Below are 12,181 nucleotides of genomic sequence, written 5' to 3'. Positions count from 1 at the left end.
GTTTATTGCTGGGGTTTGGATGAAGGTAGCACCTCCTTTCGTTGGGTAGACTGTGAAGAGCAAAAACTGTGGGATCCCATTTACCTGCTGATATTCCGTGGCCCAATTTAGCTGTAATCCGCATGCACAATGAATTTGTAATGGCTCTGAATTTCCATGAAATCATTTCTTTTACATAGGTCAGTAAGGCCAACCAATCTTTCTCTTTGTGAGCGCTTCTCTTCTCAGGAGTTTCTTGTACTGAATCGTGTATGATCTGGATATCTAGATTGACTTTTCAGTGGTATCGATTTTAGCTGCTTTAAGCTGAAGATGGTTTAGCTCTCTTTTTAGATGAAAAGAGACTGGAGATCACTGTGGGGTTAATCCTTGATGGGAAACTTTGCTACATTGTTTTAGGCACATACCCTTACTAAAAGACATTAGGGGAGTTGTTACAGTGCTCCACATCCGGATGGGAGCATCTACCTACGTTGTGGGCTGTGGGGTGGGCTGGGTTACGGACTGAGTGTCCTCTATCCGTACCACCCATTGTGCCATTTTTAGCCAGGCCCCCCATATTGTGACTGTTTCGGGGACTCCAATGCGCCATTTTAATCTTTGTAAACCTTGCAGGCCCAGGCATCCACCTAGGTTTATGGTTTTGACCTTGCGAAAGAGATCTAAGGCAAGACTTGGAGACCGGGAATAACAGTCACCTTCTTGGGATTCTAGGATTTCAATATCCTTGACACATGTGAATAGGGAGTGATCTGTAGAGATATAATTCACTATGCTAGCACTGCTGTTGGGTGACTCTGGTGCACTATTACAGGTTTGCCTGATTGAAATCTTATGTTCAGGCATGAGGCATCACACTTCAAGAGAAAACGGGGAGGTTAGTAGGGTTGCGCTTAAGATGGTGGACTTTTGTTTCAAGACGACTTAGTCTGAAATCAAGCTTTGTCTTGAGTTTCTGTGAACTCGTTGCTGGAGCCACTGTGTAACAGATTCATATTAAAGTTCCCTGTGATTAATAATTTGGCGGTCACATATGAAAACATCATCTTTCTTAGTACTTACACAGTGGTTGCCGAGGACTGTTTATTAATTTTGACTGTGGGATTTATGTATATGTTAAGAATTATGATTTGTTCTAGACGATGTATGCATTTTTGCTCTTAATGAGCATTGCTTGAATATATGGCTGGTTTTCAGAGACAGTGATGCTGAGAGAGGTAGTTATGTAGGTCGCTAACCCACTCACCGGGCGGGTCGTTTTTGCTTGTTTCTGACCTGGAGTATGGGTCACTGCAAAATCATGGATGAGTTCTGGAGTTAAGCACCATGTCGCCTGACAACAAAACATCATGATTTTGAATCGAGTTATAGACAGTTTCGCTTTTCATTAGTCAGTCTTTGTAGGCCTGCAACATTCCATGAACCAAAGTGGATGGTTTCTTGAGTTGATTCTAGGGACTGGAGTGTGTGTACTTGAAGAGGCGAGGCTAGGAGTGGAGGGATAAGGGGCTTGCATGCACCAAGGACCAGATGTACGACCATATTTTATGGTCACAAACGGGAAATCTGCCTGTTTGCGCCCACAAAATTGGTCTGTCCCATGTACAAACCCTATTTTGTGAGTCGGTAATCAATGACCAACTCGCAAAATAGAGTTTGCAACTCATTATCATGAAGGGGCGTGCCAAGTGCGTCCCTTCCTAATAGCGAGTCTCACTTAGATGTATGATTGCGGTCGCAAAACACCAGGCAGTACTCTTAAAAAATGAAACGGAAACGTTTCAATTTTCTTTTTTAAATGCATCCCGTTTTCCTTTGAGGAACCAGCCGGTTGCTTTCTTTCCTCTGTTGTTGGAAGGTCTCTTGGCCCCGCCACTTCTGACTCAAAAGGCACTTGCCTGTTAACTGGACCCTCCAAGTGACTTCTGATATGATATTTAGGGCGGATATGTCTGTGGCTGACTAACCTCCATGCTGTCGGCTGAAACATAGGGGTCACATTGGCAGGTCTCTGAACATAAAATAATGAGTTGTCTTCAGGCAGGGAGGAGAGGACCGAAGTTCTCACCTCTCCATTCTGTCAACAGGAAGCTTAACTTTGCATTCAGGCACTAGTGAGTTCTGCTGCTTATGTCTAACTCTCCATTAGTCCTGTTTTCTTGGGGGTCAGCTCCTGACTTGCATTTTCTCAAGGGTCACAGGATAAGCTGCCGTCTTTTTCAATATATACTTTTTAGGCACAGAACATTAAAAATGTTGCTTACTAGCCTGGAACATTCTTCAGTCTGACTTAAATTCTAGGTCTGTTCTTCTGGGAGAACCTATCAGTCTTATCGATCTGTGCCAGGCTGGGCCTAGGCCTCCAGTTTCACTAAATCTATGCTTATGGCAATCGCAGGTGACTTGCAACATATGTTGGTTGTGGAGCAAAGGTTCTAGAACATCTTATCGCAGGAGGTTAAAGGGGTGTTATAGTTAGGTTAAAATGTCAGTTAAAAGATACCAAAGTAACTAGAGGGATGGCTCAGATGTAAGGAACTGTTTTATTTGGGTGTGTATAGGGGCAGGTGGCAAAGGGGCTGAGCTTGAGCACGGCTTCAGCAAAGGTTGAGACAGATTTGGCCCAGTGTCAGATAAAACGATGGGAACAATATCATTTGGCATCTGCCGTCATTGAAGTTGCAAGGATCGGCATGGAACGTGGCGGCGGTCATAAAGATAGCTCCAGAGTCGAAGCTCAATGTGAAGCAGGTTTGATGGGCACAGGATAGCACCATGGGCAGACTCACAAAAGTTAACCTGACTGGAGGCCTCATGAATTCATGGGACCCAAAAGTGCATCAGAGGAAACCGCTAAGGTGCAGAAGATGGGGAGCATGGCCTCCTTAAATACCTCAACCTTTTGCGGAGTCACCAATGGAGCGAAAAATTTGGGGTGCAATCTGGATCAACTGTGGAATCGATTCCTCGTTTGGGGACTGGGAGCAACAGTGCCAGCTACTTTGATGTCCTTGGACTTCTCAGGAGGAGAGTGGCGAGGCGCGATGAGGCCCACTTGCACTTCTTCTAGTTTTTCTTTGATTTGGACTTACCTGAAGACTTGGAAATTGATGATGACCTGTCACTGGACCGGCTCCGAGAATAGGACAGAGTCTGTGTCCTTAACTTAGAGCGGGAGTGAGCCTTACACAACTTCAAGGGTGCTCGTTGATATAGAGCTTAGTTTCATGGCCCTGAGTCACCTTTGAGAGCATCAGGGTACATTTCCTGCAAAATCTAGTGTTGTGGCCCGACTGTGAACAACAGAGACCTACCTTGTGGGGATCTATCACAGACATTTGCTTGCAACCCTACAAGGTCTAAACCCTGTAGTTTTTGGAGAGCACACTGGTATGAACTGTTTAATAAAGGGCTCATCAAGCAATGAGAAAAAAGCAGCAGCAAGCTTCGGACCCACTTACGAAGATGCAGAAAGAGAGGAAGTGACGTAGACTCTGCTCTGCCCCAGAAGTGATAACTGGAGGCATAAATGTTCAACTCCATGGCGGATATTTTGGGCTTCAGTTGTCCTTCCAGGGCAGAGTGGAGTCGAACTGAAGCTGCACGTGCCATCGATTGGTGCCCAGAGGTTATGAAGAAAATGTTACTGGATCCAGTCTGGCGTTAGGGGATATTCTCAAGATGAGGAATTTGTGGTTAGAAGTATCCATTGGAAAAGATGGATCACAATATTTTTAAAACATGCAGCTGTTAAGAAGACTGCTCTTCCATTGTATAGGACATATCTAATAGACCATTCATAGTCCAACTCTCCCACTATATAGATCCAAAAGGTACGGTATCTAAAGGTTTCCACAGGGCTCCTTTCTGCCTCCATTTATGGAGAACATCTATATTTAGCCATTCGGAGCCCTTATATGCTCATTTGATATCACATGTTACACTGATGACATATATACCATTTTTCCTTTGGATCAGACACCTACTTTGGCTTAAACTCAGCCATTCCAAAAGTGGACAGGAAGCAACCTTTTAAAACTGAAATTAGGATAATTTGAGGCAGCAGTATCTGTTGGTTGCCACTAATTGGTCAACTCTAGAAACCACCCACCCCTCGCCTGTAATAGTCGTAAAAATAACATAATAGGTTTTCGAATTGATAGCAAGCTTTCAATGACCGAGAGTACAAATTCATTCTTGTTAATGAGTTTTTTTCTACTGAAACATGAGAAATCTGCTTCCTTTCATTCTCCCAGATTGCAGAGCACAAATAATTAGTACATTTATTTCCGCCTGTCTGGGCAAGTCTTATTTCACTTTATTTGGGATTACATGTTGCTAGATAATGAAGCTTCATTATAAACACAACACGGAGGCTCAGCTGGTAATGAACGTAGAAGTTTGATCCTATGTCTCATGCTCGCCATTACCTTCAATGGGTACTGGTTTGCCAGAGAGTTGGAAATCATTCCTAATGCACTGTGTGTAGGGCTCAACATATGGCAACTCACAGGTTTTTGCAGACACAAATAGTGGCCTATGCCCCTGTATAAGACACACTGTTCTGGCACAGAAAGTCTTCTGATTATTTCACGCTACAAGAGGTAAATGTTAGGGAGAGGAGAACGTTCTCTGAGCCGGCTCCTGTTCTGCAGACCTCCGTTGACATTGCTAAAAGACCGATTACAAATCCTCTGAACTTCAGGAAAGTTTTGAAATGTTTGTCTTGTGCACAGTTTAGATTTGAGGCACCTAATTCCCCCTTCAGACAAATGATTTCAATGTGGGAGTGCTGGAATTGCAAATGAACAGACAATAAAATCACTGAAGGATATGGATTCATCATCATCATCATACTCTTTATTTCGGCAAATTACCATAAAAGAGATACAAAGTAAATAAAAACATTAAAACATAAAATAATAAAATCTTTAAAATACCATTCAAAGTCTAAAACGTACCTAAAAAATAGTCCTGTTTCAAGGATAAAAATAACACCTAGAATCTGATACAATACGATACCAACTTGTAAGTTTCCATAAATATAGATTTATAAATTTTATGCCACAAAAGTGTCTCGTCTATTATTATCCGTTGAGACAGAATCCAGCTTTTTCCTAATAAGCCAAGCAGTCATTTGAAATCTCGAAACAGAACTACATACAGTTTCTTTGCCAAATTAGGTACAATTTCATCTAAGGAGGATTCAGCAAGGTAAATGTCCTTGACCTTTAAAAAAGAAGTTAAGGTACCCTGTGGATATGTTGTTAAAATAATATTTAGCTTATAGGACTTATACTGACTTTTTAGGTTCTTCACTCTTAAACCTGGGCAAGATCCCCCAGGATCATACCACAGATGGACTAGGTCCATCCCCACAAGTGATTGTCCTATAAATGTAATCCAAGGGAAGTTAGCAGTACAGGGGTGTCTAAATATCCCCTCCAGCCACTGCGATAAAGTGACAGTTCAGGTGTGGCCCACAGTCCCCTCGAGAAGATTAGAGGTGGAACTTTGATTTTTTCGAGATTGGTCTAATCCCGGTCTCCAACCTCAAAGGAGTGCTGACCGGGAGGCACAATATCTGTTTCAAAAGCCGATTCTCAACCAATGTCAATGTTTTGGGATTTTTGTGCCCCCAAATCTAGGCACCATATAGAGCTGCCCCCAAATAGCTGAAAAGAATACAGCTGGAGGACCGGACACACACATTTACAGTGAGACCCCTTTTCTAACTTCCTGAGCCCCCAAAAGGCTTCTCCAGTTGAAGTCTCCGTTTTGCGTTATGGTGGGCCCAGTCCAGCTTCTCAAGTATTATCCCAAGTAATCAAATAAGTGAACCTTATCAAGTGGGATACCATCCAAAGTGGAATTTGGGTGTGTTGTATGACATGGATAAAAAAAACATATACTTGGTTCTACTGATATTTATTTCTAGCCATCTAAGCGCACAAAACCTGCCAAATCGGTCCAATATTTTCTGGATCCCCATTGGCAATTTTGCTAAAGGAAGAGTATTATCGGCAAACATGAGGGCCGGGACCCTCAAGTTTGCGAGCTTTGAGGCATCATAGCCACAGCCATTGCAATATGCAACCAAATAATTTAAATAAAAAGTTAAAAGGGTCGGAGCTAACACACATCCTTTTCTGACACCCTTTCTGACAGGAAAGAACTGTCACTTCTCCCAGCTTTCCACACTGGATTTGCGCACAACTGTTTTCCTGTAGTCTCTCTATGATCCTGGGGCACCCATCTCTACAAGCACCTGTAACAGTGAAGTTCTTGGAATAAATAAAAATCTGCTCTAAGGTCCACAAAAACGGCATATAGCCTTCCCTTTTCAATAATGACAGTTTTCCAATATATCATCTGAAGCCTAAACACCTGGTCTACCATTTTTATTTATTTAACGCAATTTTATATAGCGCGAACATTACCCGAAGGTGTCAGAGCGCTTTACAAAAGAACCAGTTGCGTTACATAAGGACTATCGATTACATGAGTTTCATAAGAGATACAAACAGAACAAAATTGCAAATGTACAAGGTGTAAAGTCACTCAAGGAAGAGCTATAAACAGGAACAAATTGCACATGTACAAGTTTTAAAGTCACTCAGGGACACACAGATAAACTCTAAAACCATACAGGAATGGTAGTAAGTACAAAGGTCTACATATACTAGTGGTTAGAGTTCTATATATACAAATAGTAAATTCACTCGGGATTACATTTTAACAGCGATTAGGCTTGGACAATTATATATTACATATTTACATATAAAGTAGAGTAAGGGAGGGAGGGAGGGAAGAGGTAGGGGAGGGGGTGATGAGTGATGGAGACAGGGGAGTCAAAGAAGAAAGTCACAAAATGGCGGGGAGCATAAGACTCCAAGTCAGAAAGTCAAGGGTACAAGTTACAAAAACATCAAGAGCCCATTCGTGCCCTCGGCTCGAAACCAGCCGGTGCGCTCTTTCCAGCAACACCTCCAAATCATCATCTATCTCTAAGTCCCCACCCGCCAAGCCTGGCACCTTCCTGTTCTCTTCAGGTGGAGCGGGGACTCTCTTTCGCACCCTCTCTGCTAGCCCAGTGAAATAGGTGGGCCGTCGGATTCCCGTGGCTCCCTGCCTGGCATTACTTCCCGCTTTGCTGGTCCTGAGCGCTGTGAGTGCACTCCGGTGCTGCTGTGCATTTGCAGGTGCACCCTCCTTATTACGTTACATGCACCGTAATGTACACTCCGGAGCTGCTGACATGGTGCTCCACCAGCCCTCGCCGAAAGATGGCATGTCTGTTGCAAGTCTGGGCGCTGAGGGAGGGCCCCGTCCTACAACACCATTCCCATCCGGTGCAGGTGCTTTCGTTTGCGCCCTGACTCACCGAAAAATACTGGTGACCAAGGATACTTTCCACCGCTGCATCGTCCCGGTCCCCAGGGTTCTGTCACTGCGGCACTCCGATTGCCGTTTGCAGGCAGTCACTTCCCTGCAGCCACACCGGGTCACTTCTGTGCTTACTGGGGATGCAGAGGGGGCAGCTCAGGGTCTCGAAACTCAACCATGGAGGTATTGGAACGAAAGCCCGCTTGCAGAGGACAGAGTGCAGCATACTCATCTAGTCATTGCTGGTGCCTGGTAGGAATGACCTTACTAAAAACGTTTGGGTGGTATCACTCAGGCTGATGGGCCTATAGTTAGCAGGGTCCAGAGGACAACCCTTCTTGTATAGTGTGAATATTTCAACCCCTGCCCAAGATGGTGAAATACTTAGCCTATTTAAAAAGGCAATAAACACCACGGTAAGAAGGACCCAAGGTACAGATTTCGGATAGAAATAAATCCCCAGGTATCTGGCCTGGTCCACCTCAGTGCATGGCATGGGTTGGAAATTTCCAGTGATTCCATCCCAATTTAACATAGATGGGGTGCCAGGACTTGCTGTTGGCGGTTCCGCTCCTGACGATATTAAGTAAAGATTGGAAAAATGCAATGTTCAAGCCTTAGGGGCTACATTATTAGCAATCTTAGTAGCTCCCTCGGTGTTCCCTGTTGCTATTAAATTCCAAAAGAGAGTTTGGTTTTTATCCCTAGCGGCCTCGAGCAAAATCTCCCAGTTCTTGGTGTCCCAATCCCTTTTAGCCCTATTGAAGGCACATTTATAAGCAGCTCTTCTAACTTGGATCTCACCCCTCTTATTGTTCTTAATGGAACTAATCAATGCATGCTTAGCCAGTCTATAATGGCGATCGAACCATGATGTTACACTCTTCCTTGGTTCCTTACATCTTTAAAAGATTAACTTTTTAGGCTCTCAAATAGGGAGTGATGAACTTCCTTATCTCCAGTAAGACAAAATCCTGGCTCAGATCTGGATCAAAATTACAAAACGCCCACAGACTATGTTCCATTTGTATATAAATGGACCTCATTGACTCCTCAGAAAAGCCACTGCACACCAGTGAATCCTACGCTTGTTATGAGCTAACTGGCAACGATCGTCCAAAGATTGAATATGTATTACTGGAATAGAAACCAAAGGGATGTTCAAAACCAGCTCTAGCACGTTATGGTCACTGATGTCTAGAAGTCACAACCATATCCATAATGAAGGGCCACAGTTTAACATCCACTAAAATATAGTCAATTAAGCTTGTGCTATTTGAAAGTATGCTTCCCAGCTCCATCAGACTTAGTCCTCCTGTTACAAGCATGGACACTGTGATTTGATAAGGCATTGAATTGAATTGTCAATGAGGGCCACCTCTTAATAGGGCAGATGAACAAGTTACTTACCTTCGGTAACAATGTATCTGTAAGAAACAGTTAGTTAGATTCCTCACCTTAGAATATCCCCAGGCGTTAGGCTGGATCCGGAAAGATTTTTGTAGCAATACCCCTTGCGCGTCGCTAGGCGTCGTCTGCGGCTCCGTGTCCGTCGTCGGTGTCCTGTGCCGGAATGACGCCGGAGTACTTGGAGGCCGCCCTCGCGCGCTGACGTCAGTTCTTATACATAGCTTTCCACGCCAGGGACGCTGAGCCATGCAAGAGACCGACACTGGTGCCAAAAAATCTAGGGCCCTGAAAGGGAGAACCTTAACCCTGTGATGTTGGTTCGCAGAACGGGGAGGCTGGGTGGGTCGGTGAGGAATCTAACTAACTAACTAATGTTTCTTACAGATACATCGTTACCGAAGGCAAGTAACTTGTTCATCTGAAAGAAACACGTTAGTTAGATTCCTCACCTTAGAATACATACCCCAGCAATACCAACCCCGGAGGTGGGCCTGCGAACCAAGATCACACCAGAAAGTCCTGGAGAACAGAACGGCCAAAGTGGCCATCCCTCCGGACTTGGCTGTCCAGGCAATAGTGCTTGGCGAACGTGTGCAGTGAAGCCCACGTCGCCGCCTGACAGATGTCCTGCAAGGGGACTCCCCGTCCCAGGGCAGTCGTCGCCGCTGTGGCCCAGGTGGAATGGGCTCACAGCCCAACAGGAGGGACCTTTTTTGCCAAAGAATAGCAGAGTGTAATACACAACACGACCCATCGCGAGATGGTCCACTTGTGCACAGCTTTACCCTTCTTCGCACCTACATATCCAACAAAAAGTTGGTCGTCCACCCGGAACTGGTTTGGGTGGGCCAAATAAAATGACAGCGCACTTTTTGGGTCCAGACGGTGGAGCCTCTCTGCATCTTTTGAAGAATGCGGAAAGAAGGTGGGCAGCGTGACAGATTGCCCGATGTGAAAGGGAGTCACGACTTTAGGAAGGAAAGAAGGACGGGTCCGGAGGACAACCTTATCCGGATGAACCGAAAGGAAGGGAAGCGTAGCTGACAGAGCCTGGAGCTCACTCACCCGCCTAGCGGAGGTGATAGCCACCAGGAAGGCAGTTTTCAGAGTCAGTAGACGAAGTGGACAGTTGTGAAGGGGCTCAAAGGGAGCGCACATCAGAAAAGTGAGAACAAGGTTCAAGTCCCACTGAGGCATTACGAATGGAACAGGAGGGAACATATGAGTAATGCCCTTGAGAAAACGTGAGACAACAGGGGACTTGAAAAGAGAAGGCTGATCAGGAAGCCTTAAGAAAGCAGAGATTGCAGCAAGATAACCCTTCAAGGTGCCCAGAGCAGAGCCCTGCTGGGCCAAAGAAAGAAGGAAGAGGAGAACCTCAGAAAGAGGGGCAGAAAGGGGATCCACAGCCTTTGCTGTGCACCATTCCACAAATTTGTTCCACCGGCAGGCGTATACCGTCTTTGTGGAGGGACGCCTGGCTGCCAGAATGACATCACAGACTTCAGGAGGCAAGTCAAATGGCATCTACTGTCGCCGCTCAATCTCCACGCATGGAGGTGGAGGCTGGACAGGTTTGGGTGGAGGACCGTCCCCTGCTGCTGCGACAGAAGGTCCTCCTGAAGAGGTAGTCGTATCGGGGGATCGATGGACATACTGAGTAGCTCGGGATACCAGTACCTTCGTGCCCAATCCGGAGCCACCAAGATGACTTGGGCCCGGTTGCGCCTGATCTTCTACAGCACTCTGGGCAGAAGTGGTATAGGCGGAAAGGAGTACAACAGACCGCAACTCCACTCGCGACGAAAAGCGTCTCAGAGCGAGTGCCGCCTTGGAAATTCCAACGCGCAGAACTGCTGACATTGCGCGTTCTCTTCGGTGGCGAATAGATCTAACCAAGGCTCTCCCCACTGCAGAAAGAGACCTTGCGCCACGTCCGAGTTCAGACGCCATTCGTGATCCATCATGCACCGGCGGCTGAGTTAGTCTGCTCTGGCGTTCAGAGAGCCCGCCAGATGTTGAACCACCAGGGTGATGCCCTGATGTTCCAGCCATGTCCAGAGGCGCAGAGCCTCTTGACAAAGGGTCCACGACCCCACCCCGCCCTGTTTGTTGCAATACCACATGGCGGTGGTGTTGTCTGTGAACACCTGCACAAGACTTCCCCGGACAGAGGGAAGGAAGGCTTTCAGTGCAAGTCGGATCGCCCTCAACTCCAATAGGTTGATATGGAGCCGAGTCTCCGCCAGAGACCAGAGTCCTCTGATCTCCGCCTCTCCCATATGGCCCCCCCATCCCAGGAGGGACGCATCCGTCACTACGACATGCTCCGGTTGGGGTAGGGAGAGGGATCTGCCGCTGACCCAATTGCGATTCGTGAGCCCCACTGCAGCTGGTTCGCTGTGCCCTCCGAGATCAGGACATGGTCGGACAGGTTGCCTCGATGCTGGGCCCACTGAAACTTCAGGTCCCACTGCAGAGCCCGCATCCGCCACCTGGTGTGAGGTACCAACAGGATGCAGGAGGCCATCAGCCCCAGAAGCCGCAGCACCAACCTGACCGAAACCCAGGACAGAGGCCGGAAGATGGAAATCAGGGCCTGAATGTCCCGGACCCGCTGTTCCAGCGGATAGACCCGGAACTGCGCCGAATCGAGAACCACTCCATTGAAAAGGAGCTTCTGGGTGGGACTCAGGTGCGACTTCGGCACATTGATAGAGAACCCTAGCAAGTGCAGGAGGTCGGCCGTAGTCTGGAGGTGGGAGACGACTTGCTGGGGCGAGCCCGCCTTCAACAGCCAGTCGTCGAGATAGGGGAAGACTGGAACCCCTGATCTGCGCAGATGAGCTGCGACCACCGCCATCACTTTTGTGAACACCCGAGAGGCACTGGTGAGGCCGAAGGGGAGCACGGTGAACTGAAAGTGCTCCTAACCCACCGTGAACCGCAGTTAACGCCGGTGGGCCGGCAGGACGGGGATGTGGAAATAAGCGTCCTGCAAGTCCAACGCTACCATCCAGTCTCCACGGTCTAGGGCAGCCAGAACCTGAGCTAAAGTGAGCATCTTGAGCCCGGTCCTTCCGGAGGAAGGCGTTGACACTCCTGAGGTCCAAGATCGGGCGTAGGCCCCCTTTGTCCTTCTTGGGAACCAGAAAGTAGTGGGAATAGCAACCACGACCTACTTCTGGACCAGGAACGCGCTTGACGGCCTCTTTGGCCAAGAGGGCCGAAACTTCCTCTCGTAGAAGATGCAAATGATCCCCCGACATACAGTGGTTCAGCGGTGGCATGGCTGGAGGGGTCGTCTCGAAGGGGAGGGAGTAGCCCCTTCGGACGATTTGCAGCACCCACCTGTCTGACGTGATGGAGCGCCAGTGGAGCAGGT

The 12,181-nt window shown here is 47.1% G+C and overlaps 1 protein-coding gene across 2 annotated transcripts in view; it reads right to left on the bottom strand.

Annotated features, from left to right (window-relative positions):
- OSBPL1A (oxysterol binding protein like 1A) overlaps nucleotides 1-12,181 on the bottom strand; it is a 1,951,189-nt gene that overhangs the window by 15,809 nt on the left and 1,923,199 nt on the right. The gene's annotated exons all lie outside the window — the stretch shown is intronic.

The sequence above is a fragment of the Triturus cristatus genome, chromosome 5_1, assembly GCF_964204655.1.
Source record: "Triturus cristatus chromosome 5_1, aTriCri1.1, whole genome shotgun sequence".
Lineage (NCBI taxonomy): Eukaryota > Metazoa > Chordata > Amphibia > Caudata > Salamandridae > Triturus > Triturus cristatus.
This window is presented reverse-complemented; position numbering and strand designations above follow the sequence as displayed.